Here is a 20091-nt window from a genome sequence, read left to right as displayed (position 1 = left end):
ACTTCTTACTTTAAGCTAAGTGCCAAAAAACATGTAAGTGCCAGCCAATGACTCATCTTTTAAAAGCCTGGCTTTCGGAAGGTGGTTTTTACTTCAGGAACTCAGGATTGCTTCTAACATACTAAACATTGTGAGATCAATAATTAGGCTAGAAAAAAAAAAATTAAAAAAATAAAAAATAAAAAACTGAGGTAGTTTAAATATTTAAACATCAGTCATCTTCAGGGGTTCTGTTAACTAGAAATGTGAGGGAGTTCCAAGAACAGGAAAATGCAGAAAGGCCAAGAGCATGTCTGATGATTCAAAATAGCCAACATTCACTTTATATTACTATAATACTAAAACATATTTAAAATCATTTTGATCTCTTTTTAATAATGGAACCAGACACATACATCACATTGCCTTGGAAAGAGTAGAAATACTATATTTATTTTTTTAAAATGTGGATGCAAATGGAAAACATATGATGACATTCCATTTCTTCTTCCCCTGTGCTATGTTTCACCCATTTCTCAACACACATTTCTCACATACGGCCTTCATTAGTGATGAAGTTACATGTCATCATTTTGCCATCACACAAGCCAAACTTCTAAAGTGCTCTCTTGCTTCTAGGGATTTCCTTATTTACACACCACATAAAATCTTATTTACACCACAATGAACACATATGGGAGCATGGAAGCCTGCACACAGGTGAAAGTAGGTAGGAGAAAGGGCAAGATCTGCTTTTAAACCTGATGCAAGGATGGATCAAGGTATTGTTGCTTATCAGTCCCAGCAGGACAGTGGCTGGACAACTCAGTCAGAAATCCACTGGTGGAAATACAATAAATAGCAGAGCAAAATTCAGGAAGCTGAAGGGAAGGAAAAAAAAGAGAACAAAGAAGCATTTAATATGGCAGACTCTAAACAATAATTACTTATTCCTAGGTTTGATGCAGGCTTTCCAGCATAGTATTCAGCCTCTTTTTCCCTTTTACTAAAGCTAATGATTATGACTTGTGTGGTGCTACCCTCAGAAGCTTCTTATAAACACAGTTCATATCTTATGCATGCAACAATCTGACAGCATGCAGGTGCCCTTGTCCATGGGTGTTCTGGGAGAAATATATATAGCTATGTGGTTATTCCAGAATTGGTGACATCCCAGCCTGACACTGCAATCTGTTAGGCAGTTTTGAAAGAGTCTATTGACATGATATAGATTTTTTTTTCCAACATAAGAATGGCTATCAGAATTATTTTGGATCTCATCTGCTCTTCTTTATCAAAGAAAAACGAGCATGAAAGGTTTCAAAGTAAGATCGGGAGTCCTTGGTTTAGCTGGTTAAAGAGAGAATTATTCCTAAATACTCATCTGAAGCATTGTTTACCAATTAAACTGGGCCATTTTTATCCATTGCTGTGCTTTAGAGCAACTTCTATTAGGACCATAACTTAATTTTTCCACACTAATCAACTACAAAATAAAAACTTCTCCTATTCTGTAAAGAAAAGAAATAAAGAAAAAACACTAAACCAAGAGCTATATCCTTTTACCCACACAGTTCAGTTTCAACTCCCAAAGGGGTTTACCTGCAGGGCAGTGGTGGCTTATCTCGTGGCAGCCTTCAGGTCTCCATTACTTCCCATTTAGTGACCCCAGCTTACAGAGCCCATCCTCGCGGGTCTGCTGCTCAGCTTCCTACACTAGGTGGCATGTGAGGACCAGGTTTCTCCACCCCCACCACAGGCGATGACAGGCGATCCTGCTGCACTTTTACTGGTGTTCTGCAGAAACGATTATTTTTTAAATTAATCACCTGACAATTTTATCGGACTAGATGCTGAAACTCGTCTTCGAGGGGCTGTTTCCCCTGTGAGTTTTCCATTCCCTCTGAATCCTGTGGTCGTCTTTTGCACCTTTCCCCCTTAACTTTCCAGTATCACTTGCCTTTCTGCAGCCAGAGATTATATTCTAACACTGACCCTTACCCAGTTAAGTCTCAGTTATCCCATTACTCTTCCCTATTACTCTACATCTATACATGCCAAGAAACAGCACTGACATCTTTGAACTTTTACAATTCACAGGGGAGGAACCTGGAAGCCTGCATCCAAAAATACTTTCATCTCCTCTGAATCACAGCACTTTAGATGTCTGAAATAGTCAGACTCCTTGAAGAGGTCAATTTGCTTCTTACCTTGCTCAACTTCTAAGCTGATTACTGCAAATTATTGACCCTATAAAGCAACCGCACTAGATCCATCAGTGCTGTCACTGGTAAGGGCAGTGTTGCTCAATACTGAGATTGCAAAAACAGAATAAAATGAACCCTGCTACAGCCCTGCCACAGCCCCGCCCCCACCCCTCTCCCCCTTCTTCTTACCCCTGCTCCATGCCTTAAAGAGATGCACAATGAAAACCTACTCAGTCAAATTAGGATGTCCATCTGGCCCTAAATTGCTTGGACACAGAATACTTAAGGCATGGTCATTACCTTACATTATTTTCTTTCCACTGTCATCAGAAAGCACCTCATTTCTACTTGGTGGTTTCCAATACCACGTGAACACCAAGCTGTTCTCATTACCTCACTGTTCTCCCAACATGCTACTTAACAGCTCTCCAGCAAACAAACCCTGCCCATGCAACCCCCACCCAACCCATATATGCAATCTGCCTTCCCCTGCCTGAGGGAACAGTGGGGGTTAGGTTACCCCTTGAAGTGCTTTCCACCCTTGTTTCTATGATTCCCTGAGGAGAGGCTTATCTCTGAGGCAACATCTTGCAGGACTTCAGGGTTACCTGGTGAGAGCGTTCATGCCAGAAACAAAGAGGGAGATGTTTAGCATTAACAGCAGAGGCTTGACTTTTCAAAGGGGGAGATCTCATGATATGAGTAAGATTGAGTCATTCTGGTTTTGTCAGATGGAGGTTCAATACAAGAGCTATCCCAAGATTGTTAGCTATGTTTTTTAAACTGATACCTCAGTTACATCTGCTTAACTCTGATTTTCCTTACTTCTTGCACTCTGCCATACTGTGCTGACACCTACTCCTTTCCTCTCTACCTTTTCCTTTGCCAGGGCACAAAAGAGGATCAGGCAGACCACCTGTACCTGGAGCAGAAAAAAAAAAAAAAACCTATTAAAAAATAAACCAAAAAACCCTAGGAGTATGTTATTCCCTTGTTTTGATTCAAGGAGATATCTAAATGAATCTACTCCACGGCCATTATGAATGCCTGTGTTTCATCACTTGTAAAATAATAAGCACCACTAGCACTTTTCAGTTTCCATGGTATCCACATAAGTATGTTTTCTGGAAGAAGAGTTCCTATGAGAAGATATAGATTATGGCACTGTCCCCACTTGGCATGGGCAAGCCCACCATGTTGCATGAAAGGCAGAAGGCAGTGTTACCTCACAGCTCCCTTCTGTCTGTGTACTACCCTGTAGTTCAAAAATGGAAGGAAAAAAGCCTAAGAGAAACTTCATGAAAAACGCTGTAACAAACAAAATAAAATTGAGGCACTGGGGTGACCACGTGGGAATAAGCACTGTCCTCAGTTCCATCAGTACAAGTGTAAATAGGAGCTAGAAATTGTGTAAATTAGGTCGCTAACACATGACAATGTGAAATACTATAAAGTTTTAATCTATGCTAGTGTGGTGAGACCATTCATAGCTGCTCAAGACTCACGAGCAGAGAATGTGGTCATTCCATTCTTGGGATCATAAAAATTTACTGCACGCCTTCACATGCTCTCCCTATATAGCTCCATTTTATTTCACTGGCAAAACATGGCCAGCTGGAGCTACAGCTCTGATTAACTGAATGCTCAAAATGCAGAATGCAGTCTCCAGAATACATCATATTCACAGCAATATTCTGACTGTAAAAAAGGCTTGACTTTTTAATCTGTTCCAGAGATGCAGATAAATGTAACGTGTTAGAAATAGGGACCACCTACACATCAGATCACACTTACGAGGATAATGTATGCAGGCATACAAAATTGCCAAGGAACACAAAGCCACCCAGAAAGGGGTACTTCCCCAGGCTGACAGGCTTATGCCACATTTCAACTGACTTCATAAGGCAGCCTGGTGACACTTGGTTTCAGCAGAACCACCTGGAGGGATGAAAAACACTGTTCTTAGACAGTCAGTACCGGGGACATTACGATTTTCAAATATCTTGCCAAAAGACAAAGCCAGGAGCAAACAGCATTGCAGATCAGAACCGACTTCAAAATCATAAACAAAAACCAACGAATAGAAGCTACCTAGTAGAGATGCTGAAACATCTCCATTAATTGCCAGTTATTAAGATTGCCAAACACTTTCAGAGGGAGAGAGCTGAAATGTTTTTCTGATGTTTCTAAAACAAGGAAAAGAGGGGGAAAAACAGAAGGAGGAAACGCAGTCCTATGACTCAGAGGTGCAACTGAGAAAGAAATGTAAACGTTGCCACAAATGGGCTCACTGAAGCCCAAGGCAAAACTCTACATCTTGGAAAATTGCAGAGGATCTTAGAAAGATCCAGTGTTTTAAGATAAGGAACACCAAAATGAACAGAATCTAAAATCAAAACAAAGAAATACCCCACAACTCAGGAATGAAACAAAATGGCGTATCCAGATCTAAGAGTTTACTATTCCTCTAGACCAGAGAGAAGTGAACATTGATGAATACCTAACTTGACATAGTAAATTTCTATTGAAGGCTTACCTCTCTTGTTCCTCATACCAGGAAGAGAAGAAAGAAGCAAGTGTCCTCCCATCATCAACATGCTGACATCAAGCAATTTCTTCATCTTTCTCAATAATCTAAAACACTGTTCTTGCCTGATTTCCCAGACCTTATCTGAAAATCACTCAAACAACTAGCCAGCTTTGCTCAATTCAAATAGAATCCTGCAGTAAGAAACTGTAGGAATTAGAAAGATACAGCAACACTCCCAACTACCACTATATTTTATCCAGATTCTCCACATTCAATTTATACACCAGTTACTTCAGTAACTGAAACCTTAAGCTAAAACAGTAATTCTAAAGCCCTGCACCTAGAACTGTGCACTCCCACTTCCCAGATGAGCACTACAACCCCTTGGGAATCCTTCCTACTCTTGCTCTCAGCATTGATTAGGAACAGCTGCAAGAGGAAGAGCTTGGAAGGATCCACCTGAGACACAGAGGCACTTAGGGGCTTTACTGAGAAGTACAGAATGTCCACTCAAAGCTGTGGTGCTTCTTTCAGAGGTAGGTTTTAACCTACCTCTTCATCTTGCAGATGAATATCCTACAAATGGCTGCCCGGTCACTCTAAACTCTGGCGGGTTACCTTAGACACTCCATTTGAAGCTAATCTTGGAATAAACTGCTTTTAATGTTTGCTAGAGCTGAAGTATGAAAATGATCCATGCAGCAGGGAAGTGGATGTTTGGTTCCTAGACTGTGTGAACATAAAATGCTGCACACAAAGAGGACGTCCCATTGGAAGAGATCAAGAAGCAACACTCCAAACCATGAGCAGACACAGCCACCTTACAGGGGATTACTGAGAATGTTGTCCTGCATGGCACGCACGCACACACATTTCTTAAGAGATGGAAACTGAACTAGTTCTCCAATCCCACATCAGCTTTTGTGAATCTAGCATTTATTTCCTTCATCTGCAAGTACCCAAATGAACATCTTTTGAACACATTCTTAGGATTTGCTTCCCCAAGAAACAAATTTTATTGTTTTTTATTTTATGGTTTTTGTGCACCTCCTAGAATGAGGGTGTGAGTTGGCAACTGAGCCAAAACAATCACTTAAATGCACAGCTCATCTGGTGGCAGATTGTTCCCTGTAGGAGATCACCGGTTGTTCTTTACATCTCATGGGTGTTCGAGAAGTAGATCTTCAGCAACTACTAAAAAAAGAAACCACCACCAACCAGAAAAGAAGGTTGTTTGTCATATTCAGAAAAGAGTGTTCATGTAATCAGAACAAAAAATGTATTGCATTAATTTAGTTTCTGTGAATGGCACACAGATACTACGGGCAGTTGGAGCCTTATATATTTATATAACACATAATTACTTAATTCAATTATTCAAAGAAAATTACTTCACACCCCCACAAGATACTCTGTATCTTGCTAAGGAGACAGATACGCCTGGTTTTATGTGTAAGTAATGTCATCTCCAGCAGAAGCTCATTTATTAAAATACCAGAATTCTGCTGTATAATGCCTATTGTAACACCCACCTCCCACACACACAGGGCAGTGTGCTGCTTATAACAAAGAAAGCATTCATAGCTGTTATCTTGAAAGGTAGTAGGGGCGATAAATGTATTAAAGGAACCAAAGAAATGTTCACCTTACCAAAGAAAAGATAAGATAGCTCAGGGGTGATTTTTCACTGGAATGAAAGTATGGTGCTTCCATACTTGGTATCTTAGGACCAACTTCCCTCACATTGTCAAAACCTTTTCTGTAGCTTTGGGCTTCACCTGACTTTACACCTACCAGGAACCCCAAATCTAAACTCTGAGTTCCCAGAATTAAATGTGAGTCTCAGCTCTTTGGCTAAGCCACCTGGCAGCTTCACCCAAGACTGTTTACCACCAAGATACTGCCACCAGTTCAGGCTGTCTCTCAAGCAGGAGCAGGGCTCCCAGGAGCCCTTTGGTTTGGGTTAGACAGATACTGGTGACCGGATTACTGCTTCCCTGCAGATCAGTTCCGGCTGCAACTTATGTTGTTATTATCACTACAGCAGCTCTCTGTCTATTAATATGCCTCTTGTGCAAAATTCAGTCTGGCGCTTTCAAGAAGGAAAAGGTGGTAATGAAAAAAATATATATCTCAAGCTCTTAAACTCAATTCCATATCAGAAAAAATTATTGAGGGAGAACTATAAATTCTTGGGACAGAATTAAAAATAATAATAATAATAAAAAACAAATAGCCTCATTTTTATCAGGTCACCCTGTCCTCCACTGCTTTTGCTGAATATTTAAGAGAAGATAACATTTCTAGTGCAGCAGTCTGACAAACGGCAATTTCAGTGAGAGGTCGGCCCTTCACATGGGCCACGTGAAGTACGCCACAGCCTGCTTGCCTAGTTGGTAGCTGAAGGTGCTCAGCAGGTCTAACTGCAAATGCAATAGCTTTGCTTTCTGAGCTCAGATATCGTGCTATTCACAGCAACCCGCAGACTCTTGTGTGTTGAAATTCACGAAGCCCACTGGGACTGAACCAGGGCACTGGCTACTTCCAAACAGGAACAGCCAGATTTGGGGGTTTTCACAGTAGCCACAGGACAGAGATCAGCAGTCATGAGGTCTATGCAGATCAGACTATCTCTTTTCCTTCAGTGAGTTTAACCCCTCAAGAACAGCAGACTCATGCTTTGTCTTCATACTGCATCCTGACAGTACACACAGGAAGCAGGAAAACCTAACGTATGCTGTATAAAGAGGCAGAAACATGCACATTGTGTAACAAATGTCTGTCGAAAGGAGAGACTGAGACAGTGCAATTTCTTTCCCTTTTTCACCCGTGTCCTCATTCCCCTCCACCCTCACACTCAGCAGTCTGGAGGAGGTTTCACATTGCATTAGTGTTACCGCCCGTGCATTGGCCTTTGCTGTGCCATCGCCGCTGGCTGCCTGGCATCTGGGACAGGGAGAGCCTGTGATAGGCAGGACGGGGACGCTCTGTGGTGACAGACCCTCTGCCTGAGGCAGATCTGTGGGCATGGAGCAGACATACGGTGTTACCACTCTGCCCATCACCAGTTGCCACTTCCAGCTGCCTTCAGTTGGGTATGTAGAGCAGCTTTGGCATCTCTCAAAGCCCATTGTTTTGATACTGATGGCCCCCAGTGAGACCTCTACCATCAGCAATGAAGACAAGAGAGCTTTCTCTTTTTTCTTTTTTTTTTTTTTTTTTTTTCCCCCAGGGAACACCACCATACTGCGCAATGCCTCTTGTATCTAACCTCATTAAGGGAACTCATCTAACTCATCTGCACTGAGGAAACTCTCACCTCCCCCAAAGGCAATGACTCAAGATACTAATCAGTGCAATGAGGATGTCTGAGGGTTTTCCATCCACCACTTTAGCCTGGGCTATACTTTTCTTTCCTCCACTACTGCAGCCACAAAGGCTGTTCTTGATTTGCAAAGGAAGACATCCAGCCATTATTTGTGCTGACTGCCTGATGTATATGCCTGAGGTATATATCAATTTAAACAAAGTGACAAATAATTAAATATGCCCTGGAGCACACCCAGAAGAGGCTATATTCTGCTTTACCACACCTTTCCCTCTTTAGTGCTTTTTGCTTTGTGTCCTTATTTTGCCCTTGCAGCTCTCTAGAGTTTGAACAGAAGGAGGCATCATGTCTAAAGAAAACTCTTAAAATGTGGCTGCTGTATTTGGCCCAGAAACATCCTCACAGCTGCTGACCATCTCTGTCTCTTAAATTAAGAGACGAGAAAGGATCACCCTCAGGAGTCAGAAGTATGCCTTACTAGGGCCAAGCAATATAACACCAGCTGAAGTCATTCTGCTCACATCTCTGAAAATGAAGTTGGTTAGTTCTGAACTTTCTGGTGTTGTGGACAACGAAGAAACTGACAGCAGCCACACACAGGACATGGGGATTTTCTAGAAAACAGAAGGCACCTCCACTTACTTTCCCTGATAGTGCATGCCTTGGTCCCTCAGGCCTTACTGCCAACTTACTGCCAACAACACCAAGCCACCTCTGAAAGATTGTTATTAAAAGTCATTCATTGCATTAATTCACAACCCTAATTTAACGTCAGCAGACCTTTATCTTTTAGCCTGAGGGTTATGCTAGCTCCTGCAAGCCAAAACCCAATCATAACAAGTGTCTTGGATTGTAATTACGGGGTGATTTCCAGTGATACCAACTACCTGTTTTGCCTCCGTGCATTTTTGAAGGCCAAAGGTTGCCTCCCTATTACAATGCCCTTGTGTCTATACCAAAAAAAAAAAAAAAAAAAAAAAAAAGAATAAAAAACAAAACAAAACATAGTTTAATAAACAGATGTACTACTGAAAATAAAACGTTACAAATAAGTGAAGTGGAGCACCTACAACTATGCTTGACATAGGAGAAGGGGAACAGGGGCTTGCCAGGCCTGGAGCAGAGCATGATGTTGGCTGGTGAGGTGAGCATTTGAGCAAATTGCTGCTCTCTTTCCTTAGGAAGGGAAGGGAGCGGTGCAATTTCAAGTCTCATTCCTCATTTTTTTTTCAGTCTGGGAAGCTGAAACCAGTTCAAGTTCCTCCCACAGCTCTTCTCCACCAGCACATTGAATTAAACCTTCTTTCCTCAAAAACAGTGCCTGATACTCCCTCCGCTCCTTCCCCCACCCTTCAGCTGATGAAGTATCTAGCTCAGTGAGACACTTGAACAGGAGCTTAGTGTTAAATACACAGTTATGTGCTTGACTGGAACAGGGCCATCCTGGTTTGGAAAAACATACATTTGAAAGTGTTTTTATCAGGGATTTAGGATGCTCTTCTGACTGAGTTCCTACATAATTCCCTAGTACAGAGCTAGAATCTCCAGACCCTTCAAAATACTGTCATTAGGTTCTTTTATTTTTCTTCCAAAAATAAATCACTGTGAAGTTGTATTTCAAGAAGCGAGCAAAGTAGCAGAGAAGTATTTACATTCCGATTTACACAGAAATTAATCATGAGTAATATAATAAAATCAAGACAGTGATGCTAAATTAATGCAGGGTTGGAGGAAAAAAAATATAAATATAATCACTGCTGAAACAATTTGATGTATGTTTTCTGGTCAGGATAAACAGCTATGTTCAACCTGAGCCAGATTTCAGGAAAGCAATCATTTCCATTGACAATAACATCTTGCTCCACATACTTTTACCACAATTAAGCAAATATTTGATAAATACCCTACAGAAGGATTACAACAAAGGCAATATTTTGCTTATAAAAAGCCATACTGAACCTACTACACAGTAAGTGATAATGAATGAGCATGTTGCAGAGTAATTTATCTTACTTGTACTCTAAGTATTTCCAACGTATTTGAAGAATTACTATATTTTCAAGAACTCACTACATACATGTCTACAGTTTATAAGTTTTTTTTTTAAATCCAAGCTATAAGAAAAAATAAACAAACAAAAAAAAATAATGAAAGTAATCGTGGAGAAAGTGGAAGATTGAAAGAAAATTATGTTAAGGAATTTGGTTGGATGTTAGACGCATATCCAACAAGATGCTCTCAGCCCATTTAAATGTTGTGGAATGCATCTCTCTTCAACAACGCAACTGTTGACAAGCTGCCAAAAGTCTGAATGGCAAATCCTCCAACCATGAATAAATCAAAGGAAATTCCAAGATATAACTAAGGCAGCTTAAATGACTTATTTTGCTATAGTAACTGCAAATTCTCTATGAAGATATATTGGATCTGCCACAACAAGTCAGATGTATTTAAGTCACCTTCAGTGGGTATTATGGCTCTGCTGGTAAAGACATGTTGTACATAATCCAAGTATGTCTGCGGGGCCCTTATCTGGTTCCTTCCAAAGTCAGTGAATTTTTCTGGACTCAGTGAATTTACTGGAGTGTAATGGCCAGTAGGCTGCAGTGTTGACCTGGGAACACTATGTGCTTTTATTTCAGAGTATTTATTTGGCTGGAGAAAATCTTTTCCACCTCGGGAAGGGACCTTGAGGAGTACACTCAAGGGAGGATATGAATTCTTATTGATCAGGCTTTACTGAGTCAACTTACCTCCCACCAGTGCAGGCCCTGTTTTGGCCTCAGCTGTTAGCAGTTTGGCCTGCATAGCTTGCTTCTAGTGGCTGAGCCAAGTCAAGTGTTTGTTGGGCGTTGACTACTTTAGTTACGAAGAGGGTGAAAAGCCCTGCTTAACTTATCAGGGAAGAAATAATCAAAAGATCCCTGTAACGCGTGTGAAGAAAGGGATATGTGCAGTTCCAGAGGTGTGGTACTTGACCCTGCTGATCTTTCCCCCATCCCATGGGATGCCAGGGGGCTGGAGTCAGCTGATCCCTTGTTTCTCTTAAACTCATTGAATAACTTAAGGTTCAAAACCATCTCCATATGTGACTTTACAGGATCTGGTCAAGAACTTTATTACTCTTCTTGGCTCCTCCCTGTACAAACTTCCAGTTATTTTGCAAGGTAGCGGGTTGATGACAGCAAATATTGATTGCTTACTTCTGCCTCAATCAAAGGCTTGCATACATCAAAAACTAATCAAAACAAAACGGAAGCATGATCCACTGATGATTCTATAAGATATGGCTGCACAAAGGCTGCTCTTGTCTTACAATGCTCCTTTCCTTTAGCAGGAGCATCATCTGTCCTGTCCCAATGCTCATTACACTGTCTGCATCATATGCCATCGTTTTTGTAACTGCAACAAATTTAGAGTCGCAACTTCTTTTTTAAACTAGGACAATGAGGGAGGCTGAAGAACAATGTGATATTAGGCCACTTTCTACTTTGAAGGAGACATTTTAGTATCTTTGAATTTTCTAGTTTTCATATAGGTGATCATTTATGAATTCTGGCTCACTTTGGGGGCGTCATAGTTCTCATTTATATCAGAAGTTAAATGTTGGTATGGATCAAAAGTACTGAACAAGCAGGTAATAATCCATAACTTGTGAAAGTTATACCTGACATTTACAGCATAACAGCAAAGAAATCTAAACAGTTCCAAAGTCAACTACTACCCTAACTTTCCAGGGATTATTGCTCAAACTTTAGCCATCCTTTTTCCAAGTTTCCTTAACGTCCACTGATTTGAAAAGCTACACAATTCTACATCATATTCTGTATCTGAGAGTAATTGGAGGCTTCTTTTGGTTCCCTTATTGTCCAACACTGCTCTGTATGACCTATGTCATTGCATATCATGCTTGAGCCAGCACCCTAATTCCAAGTGTTACTGCATTTCAATTCCAAAATTCCCATTTTAGTGTGCCTTATGTGTCCCTTGTTTGCCCATTTTATTGGGATACAATTCCTTAATTGGCTTAATAGCCTTCACTAAACTCTCAGGTGTCCTGCTACAGACAGCTTCAATCTTACTCATCACACCAAATTGTCCTGTTTATCAAAAATTTCTGTATAATTACCAGTTTCTGTGGGTTTACTACATACAGTATTTTTTTAAAGTCTTCAAATATATCACAGCCTTGTTCTACATCCTCCTTTCTTTCTTATTTATTTGACAAAAGTTTCTATGATGGGCTGCTGTCCAACCAGAGGTTCCTTTCACTTCCAGTGGGCTACTACATGGATTCATCGATGCACTGCTCACAGCACAGAGCCTCTCTCACCATTTTCTTATCCCCTCTTCTCTGAAAGGCAAAATGTAGCTCATTACCCAATAGCTGTTTAGACTCTATTTATCCTGGAAACCCTTGCTAAAATGAAGGTGTGCTCTTTCTTTTGTGCACACAAATGTGTTCCCTCACTCTCTCCAAGGGTTGTAAGTGTTAGATGAGTTTTAGTCCCTTGGGACGGAATTTCCTGTGATGACAAGAATCTCACCCTTCAGAGGAAACCAAAACTACATATAATTGTTTGAAGTTGAGTGTATCTGCTGCACACATCAGTCTCACCATGTCTGGAGCTGCTGTTGCAATATCTAGTGCACTGCACCTTGTCAGTCACACAAGAGATCAAGTCAGCTGCAATACTGAATCCTTACATGTCTTCAGCCTTTGGGGGATAAGCAAGTGTCCAGACACCTTATCTGTCTCAGAGCTTACTAAACAAATTCCTGAGGAGCAGATCCTCACTCTGGTACTGTTTCTTTAGGGCTAAGATCCACAGAAAATCTGTGTTGCTGGGGTCCAATGCTTCGTTTTTTCAGAGTTGTAGAGGATAAGCAAAATCTTGGGTATTAAGCCATCGGGAACACGGTTAATATATGTTACCCCACATGTAAAAAAATGAGAAGATGCATACACATAAGTTTTCTTCTTCTGTTTCTTTCTTTTATTTTTCTTCCAACTTCAATTGAATTTCAAGGACAAACATCTTCATGGACCAGCTTTTGTCTCGTGCCCCTTAGTTCATCTGCCCTCTTGGGCGTTCTTGGTAATTCACATGCATTCAATAGTTCTGGGAGTTCCTTGTCTGAGGGATTTCCTCCTGCAGTCTGTTCCTCAGCTGAATAAACAGACTGAGGTTTAAAATGATTCAATAAGGTACATTCTCCAACCCCTGTCAGATCAGATCTGATCCACCCTATCTGATGACGACAGTACCCCTGCCAGGTGACAGCATTTCCAAACTCAGTTATGCATGGAACAACCAGTTTGACTCGATGGGAGACAACTCATTGCACAGAATGGGTGCACTGCAATTGTAACGTTAATTATCATTTCAAGGTCAGTGCCAGGTCCTCACAGGAACGTTAGTCCAATTCAGAAGGCAAACAAAAAGATCAGCCTTCTGATAAAGTGGAGTTTTCTATATCATACAAATGTAGACAATCTATAAGCCATAAACTTTTCTGAAACAATTTCCCCCAAATACCACATCTGCAATAGACAACAGCTGCCTCCAGCATGACAAAATATTACAGTGTTTGTTCACTTGTATGTCTCAACTAATATACCTCACTTGCTTCACTACAGTGCACTGGATATTAATGTGCCACAAATGCAGTGCAGAGAAGGATCCAGCAAAATAAATGTTCTGTACCGTGAAGCAAGCTATCCTCCCACAATATCAAGAAGCATTTACTAAGGGTGCAGTGAATTCTTTCTGTTACACTTGTCATTGGTACTTTGGGATATTGTTCTAAATTAATGCTTCTTCCCACTCAGAAAAAGGAAAAAATAAGATTGAATTTTCTAGTTCCAATTCATTTTATATGTGCACCCTTTTTTGTTATAGTCAACTAAAATATCAGAAAGGTTTGGATGTTTACTTCATTTTTAACAGTTAACTCCTCTATCAAGAACTTCAAATATACGCCAAGATCCCCCAAAACAACTCACCTCAAATTAGAGATTAATATGAGAGGTTTGTGTCCCACAGGGGTCAGTGCTGCAACTGACGCTCTTAAATATCTTCATCAGTTACATTCTCAGTGGGGTCAAGTGCAACCTCAGCAAGTTTGCTGATGCTACCAACCTGTGGGGTGCAGTCAACACACCAGAGTATGGTTTGGGTGGGATGCCATTCAGAAGGACTTAACAGGCTTGAGCACTGAGCCAAGGTGAACATCAGGAGGTTCAACAAAACCAAATGCAAAATTTTGCACCTGGGCAGAGGCAACCCTCACTATCATTACAAGCTGAAGGATGATAGAATTGAACATAGCCTTGCTGAAAAAGACCTGGGAGTACTGGTGGGTGGTAAGCTGGACACTAGCCAGCAATGTGTCCTCACAGCCCAGAAAGCCAACTGTATCCTGGGCTGCATCAAAAGAAGTGAGGCTAGCATGCCAAGGGAGGTGATCCTGCCCCTCTACTCTACGCTGGTGAGGCCTATCACTGTGTTCAGATGTGGAGTTCTTAGAACGGGAGAGACATTGACCTGTTGGAGTGTTTACAGAGAACGGCCACAAAAATGGAGCATGGATTGGAATGCCTCTCCTATGAGGACAGGCAGAGTGAGCTGGGGCTGTTCATCCTGGAGAAGGTGACATGGTAGCAGCCTTTCAGTATCTAAAGGGGAGCTACAGGAAAGAAGGGGACACTTTTTAGCAGGGTCTGTGCTGATAGAACAAGGGGTAATTGCTGATCTCCCTAGGCCTCTCTGAAAGGCCTCCAGATTTGCATGGTGATGTGAACAAACACTCCAAAGCCTGACATTTTTCTTGCACCTTATTGCCAGCTGCCAGCAAACTGTAACTAGGCTGGTGCCAAAGGACAACCATGAAAAATTGTACCACTGAGGCAACAGCAATGTGCTTCATGATTTTTCCTCCCCTGACTTTAACTAACCCAGCTTTCAGCTGAGCAGCCTGAGAAAAAATTGCTTACTCATTTAGACAATAAAATCCAATTTGCCCAGTCGGGCTGCCAGAGCTCCATAAGCCTGTGCAATTGCACCCTCCCTTCTCACCTGCGCCCATCAGCAAGTAGCTCACTTCTCAGTGTGGGTGCTGAATTTTTCTGAGCCTACGCTGTATAAAGTAGAGGATATTTTTGTGGGATTATTTTTATACCATTTCTCATCCTCATGCCTCAGACTGCTCTGCAATCATTCGAAAATTTAAGCTTTCTGTAACACTGAGAATTTCCAACATTGGGAGTTATGATAGCCTCCGTCATCACAGTATTATATTTGGTGGGATGGAAACAAATAGATTTTAAGTGACTTTCTGACAAGGAAGGTCATGAGAATAAAACTCTATATAGTTAGCTGAAGCCACAGATAGCCTAAGGACTATCTGTGGTCCACAAAAGTACAGATATGGTTTTGCTTGACATTAGTAAGTTTTGTACCCACCTGAGAACCTCAGAAAGTCAAAGCAAAACTCAGCTCAAGGCAGCTCTTTTCACAGCTGCTCATCAAAGTCATTCACATTTAAGAAACAAATCCTCTGCTGAGTTAAAGTGGGATAGTAGTGTTGTAGGATTTTCACTAGCAGGTAGGAGTCACTCTGGAGGTATGCTGACTGTTCCCAAGCTGGCTCACATCTCCCCACAGGGCCAGGATACATGCTCAGAGAGGAAAATTGGCCTCCAGCATATGGTGAAGGGTTATCTAACCTCAGAGCGTGGAAACAGCCGTCAGGTTTCTTGTGCTATCGAAATAGGATTACCCATTCCACTGACACAAGTGTTGTCCTTGGAAGGATTCACTGTCTGAAACAAAATCTTGGCCAAAAAGGCAGACAAAATCTCTGACTGAAAGAACTTACAAGTTAAGGCACAGATTGTACAATGATTTTGAATATGTTTCATCAATGAGGCCTCCGGGTGTGTAAATTTAAGGACATGCCTTCAGCTTTGTGAGACCAAACCCTCTGAAATTTCAGTCTGTAGGAGTTTGGTACGGAGACACAGTTTTTCCATCCCCCCAGCCTTTTCTTCTCATGGAGCATTCGAACACAAAAACTCCCACAGCTCTTCCTGAGGTAGGAAGCCTTTGTAGGGCATTCTGCAGAGCTCAGTTTTTCCTTTAAAATGAGTGAGGCAAGTAGGATTAGTGCACAGAAAGTAAAACCTCTCCCCCAGGAGCTGGGAGCTCCTTTTCTGGCACTCCCAGTTCTGAGCAAGCACCAAGCGTTAGTCACAAGCATGAACTCCTCAACCCCCAGCCCAACTGGGGTGCATACAACGCCACATAGTGCAGCCCTTATTAATGTTAATAAACACCCATTCAGTTAAGTAATCCCATTGATGTCATCAGCATGAGCAAGGATTGCAAAATCTAGCTGCCTTTAAGTAGCACTGTGTGCTATAGGGGTGTTTTTTTCACACAGGCTTAAACTTTATACAAGTCTAGTCATCCAACTGAGCTCTGGGTTCCCCACCAAGGCAATAGATTCTGAATCACCCCAGAGGCTGTGCAGTCTCCTGAGCTTTCTTCTACATTCCTAGAGGATTTATATGCATGCAATGCAACAGCCTTAATAGCAACTCTCTTCTTAGACTCAGTCCCTGGTATCACCTTCAGAATTACTGAGAGCCACATCTGAGGAGACACTGGAATCCCAGATGCCAACAGAAACCAGGTGCAAAAAATGGAAATAACATTTCCAAATCAGATGTACAATCTGAATTCCTAAAATGTGAAGGATTGTGTGCATGGAGTAACGCAAGTCTTGGGAGATAGTGCTTGCCTGTACTGCAGCACTCACTCTGATAAGGAGGAAGAAAACACAAATCCAAGTTATGACCTGAGCCCGTTCCCTTTCTTCAGCTTAGCCAGGCTGTTTTTATGAGTAGCTTCCCAGCATAGTTGAGAAAGAACTTAAACAACGGAGAGAGACTAGAGTTGGTATGACTATGTGGATGGACACTTTGGGAGGGCTGTGGTCACAGACAAAGCCTACAAATGCATTTCCACTGAGAGTCAGGTGACATGCTAAGCTTTGTGGATCAGACAATTTGAGATACTGTGGAATCTGATAACTCCTTAGTTAACACAGTAGCCTTTTTCTGAATGAAAATAAAATAAAAAGTAAATACATTTAAAAAAATAAATTAAAAAAAAAACAAAAAAAAACAACCTGGCAAGAAGAGGATAGTGTTTCAAGCTGTGCTTCAGGCACTGAGCTCCCAGCTGGAGGATGTGAGCAAGGCCCTGGGCAGTTCTTGTACATTCTTCTGGAAGAAGCAACTGCATAAAGCAGATGCCTCATGTTATCTGCAAGAACTTTCCCAGAACCTGGCATGGTTCTGCATGCAAGATATGCAGTAGGGCTGAGCTGCATGGTGTCCCAGCCTATGTCAGCACCCCACAGCACCAAAGCCATGGCTGTGGGTGCAGGGATCGAGGCAGGGAGGAGGCCTGCTGCTGGGTAATGCCTTCCTGGAAGATTTACCCTGGTGTCCACCACTGGACATAAGCCTATTGAGTGCTGTGGCCTACACTACACCTACACTGCTTGTACTGGACAGTTTATGTCACTGTTCAAGTACATGATCATTTTATTCTACCGTACTTGAGAACGTACAATCACTTCCTTTGTTTTGATGTCTAGTTAGGCTTTGCCTAGCAGAGAGCTGGAGACCATTTGTCTTACCTCTGTAAGAGGATATTTTATATGGGAAGGAAGAGGATATTGCTGATTTAACCTCTGACAAAGTACTTGACATCTTACCTGGTAAACAGAGAGCAGAGAGATGGAACAATTAGAAGAGAGATAGCAGACACAAGGCTCTGACAGAAAGAACATGGCATTTGGGGTTCAAGAGCCAAACTCTTAAAAACATATGGGCCACTGTACTAAAGGCACACATATGCTGTGGGTGCACAAGGCAACAAGGCCAGTAGCCTTTGGGAAAAGAGCAGGCAGCCTTACTAATGGTACAGAAATGCCCCAGTCTGCACACACCCTCTGCAACTCACTGTTCCCGTTTTCCCCTGTTTACCCGTTGCCTTGCTACAGGTAGCTGGAGCTCTTGGCAGAAGTTGGTCCCTGACTACTCCTCTCCCCCTGGTGGTTGGCATTTCTTTTGGCATCCAGTCGAGCCTGTGCATCCACAGGTGGTCACATGCATGCCATGCTCACAGATACGTGTAGGTGTGGTGGTGAGGCATCCACCACAGGAGCTTTTTCCTATTCAAGAACATGCTTCTGTCATCTCTCATTTCCACAGGGCATGAGGAACCAAATGAAGGCCAGTCCTGTCTGCCAGGAGCGGCCCTGTGTGCCTAAAGGCTGCTTGTGGTTGGCACCTGGGAGTCTCATATAGGTCCACATTAAGACACACACTGAAACTAGGGGAGAAACCTGCTTCTCTGGAAGTCCCGTTACAAGGAGTCACAAAGATAAAACAGCTTTTGGAAGGTATTAACCACTGATAGGAGCAAAGTGGGTGGATCCATGCTATCTGAGGGCTCAGAAACACGCCCATGCTGGAAAAAAAAAAAAGTTCACTAATATGCACATGTAAATTTTTAATGAGGTGGAAATATCAGAAATAACACTATCGGCATCTGCCTGAGGACAGTTGCTACCTTCTTACAGCTATATATTTTTTGCATCTGGTTCCATTTATGACTCATACTTCCCAAACAAGCCATATGTTGCTGCAGAAGGCCTTTAACTTTGCTAGATTTGTATTGAGCTGTATTCCTGGCTGCCAGCCAAGTAAATGTAATAAAACCACTTTTTCCATCAAAAATAAAAATGAAATCCCATTTGCAGTGAGATTTAATTAGCAGCCAGTAAGTCATTTTGGTGTTGAAAGCATGCACACTCATGTTTTGTTATAGCCTTATTTGCACCTTCAAACTCCATTGTAGCAATTCAAGCAATACAATATAGAAAGGTCTCTTCTCCCCTCCCCGCCTCCGTCCCCTCATTCCTTTTGCTGCAGATTCTGTAACATTTGAAGTACAGGGAATTTTTGGAAAATGTCACACCCTCTGTGTTCTTCTCTTTGGATGTGACATTTTACATTGCCTATTTAGAACATTGTGACATTGATGATTTTAACACCCCGAACACTGAGCTGACAACAGTAATTTCTGCTGAAATAGGCAGTCTATCAAGAAACTTGTGTATAAAATCAGGAGCTGGCATTCCATTAAGGCTCACAGAATACAGATGACTAAATCATCGTCACTGCTGATGTTTCTGAAACTAACAGGGCCAAAAGGGGGAAGAAAAGAATCTCTCCTTACCTTTTTTAAATAGTTTGGGAGTCACTTCTTCACAGGCCTTTTTAATTTAGTGAAAGTTTCAGGTAATGTGCATTGTGACAACACATTTTTGGCTCCTGCCTCCTATTCCTCCAGGGCATGGGTAGCAATTTGGCACTGCTGGCATTATTTTGAATCCCTTAATTTTAAGAAAAACAGCTAACCAAATCACTGGAGGGTTTAGATTGTACCCTTTCCTGGAAAATCAGATTGCAAGAGCCAGGAAACTTTGTGAGCTGAAGGGCACAGCATTTCCAAGTCCTCCTCGTGGGGCACCAACTGGCCAGCAGAGCTGGAGAATCTCATCTGCTGTGAGCAGAACACCCACTAGCCCTGATCCTGCAGAGCTCTGCCCATGATGCTTCCCCAGGCAGCGGGACCCATCCGCAGCTCACCTGGCACAGGCTGAGCCAGCGCACAGCTGAGTGGTAGCAGTTAGCGAGAGCCCAGCCAGGACTTCGGCTGCTTAAAGCAGCACTAAACTCCCCCTTGGATTTCAGTATGGAAATCTTGCGGGTTAGCGCGGGGCAGTGCTCTAGACAGTGGCTGATCCTTCCTTCTTGCAGCCTGGTAGTGATCCAGCACTGCAAAGAGCCAGCAAAAATGTTTGTTGGGATCCTGCAGAGCAGGGGTAATGCAGTGGGGGTGTTGTTCTCCTCAGCTTTCCCTGCTGCCCATGCTAAGCAATGGAACAGGCAGCCTCCTCCATCC

At 42.1% G+C, this 20091-nt stretch overlaps 1 long non-coding RNA gene across 1 annotated transcript; it reads right to left on the bottom strand.

The window, feature by feature from the left end:
• Positions 1-401: 401 nt before the first annotated feature.
• Positions 402-5103, bottom strand: LOC107311615. Its single transcript, XR_001554168.2, has 5 exons — positions 4723-5103; positions 3981-4124; positions 3012-3108; positions 1582-1776; positions 402-860 (listed from the first exon to the last, which is right to left on the bottom strand). It is a non-coding gene; the product is annotated as an uncharacterized LOC107311615 (long non-coding RNA).
• Between the last annotated feature and the right edge of the window lie 14988 nt (positions 5104-20091).

The sequence above is a fragment of the Coturnix japonica genome, chromosome 3 (assembly GCF_001577835.2).
Source record: "Coturnix japonica isolate 7356 chromosome 3, Coturnix japonica 2.1, whole genome shotgun sequence".
NCBI classification, from domain to species: Eukaryota; Metazoa; Chordata; class Aves; order Galliformes; family Phasianidae; genus Coturnix; species Coturnix japonica.
The sequence above is the reverse complement of the archived record's forward strand: the minus strand, read 5'-3'. Positions and strand labels throughout refer to the sequence as shown.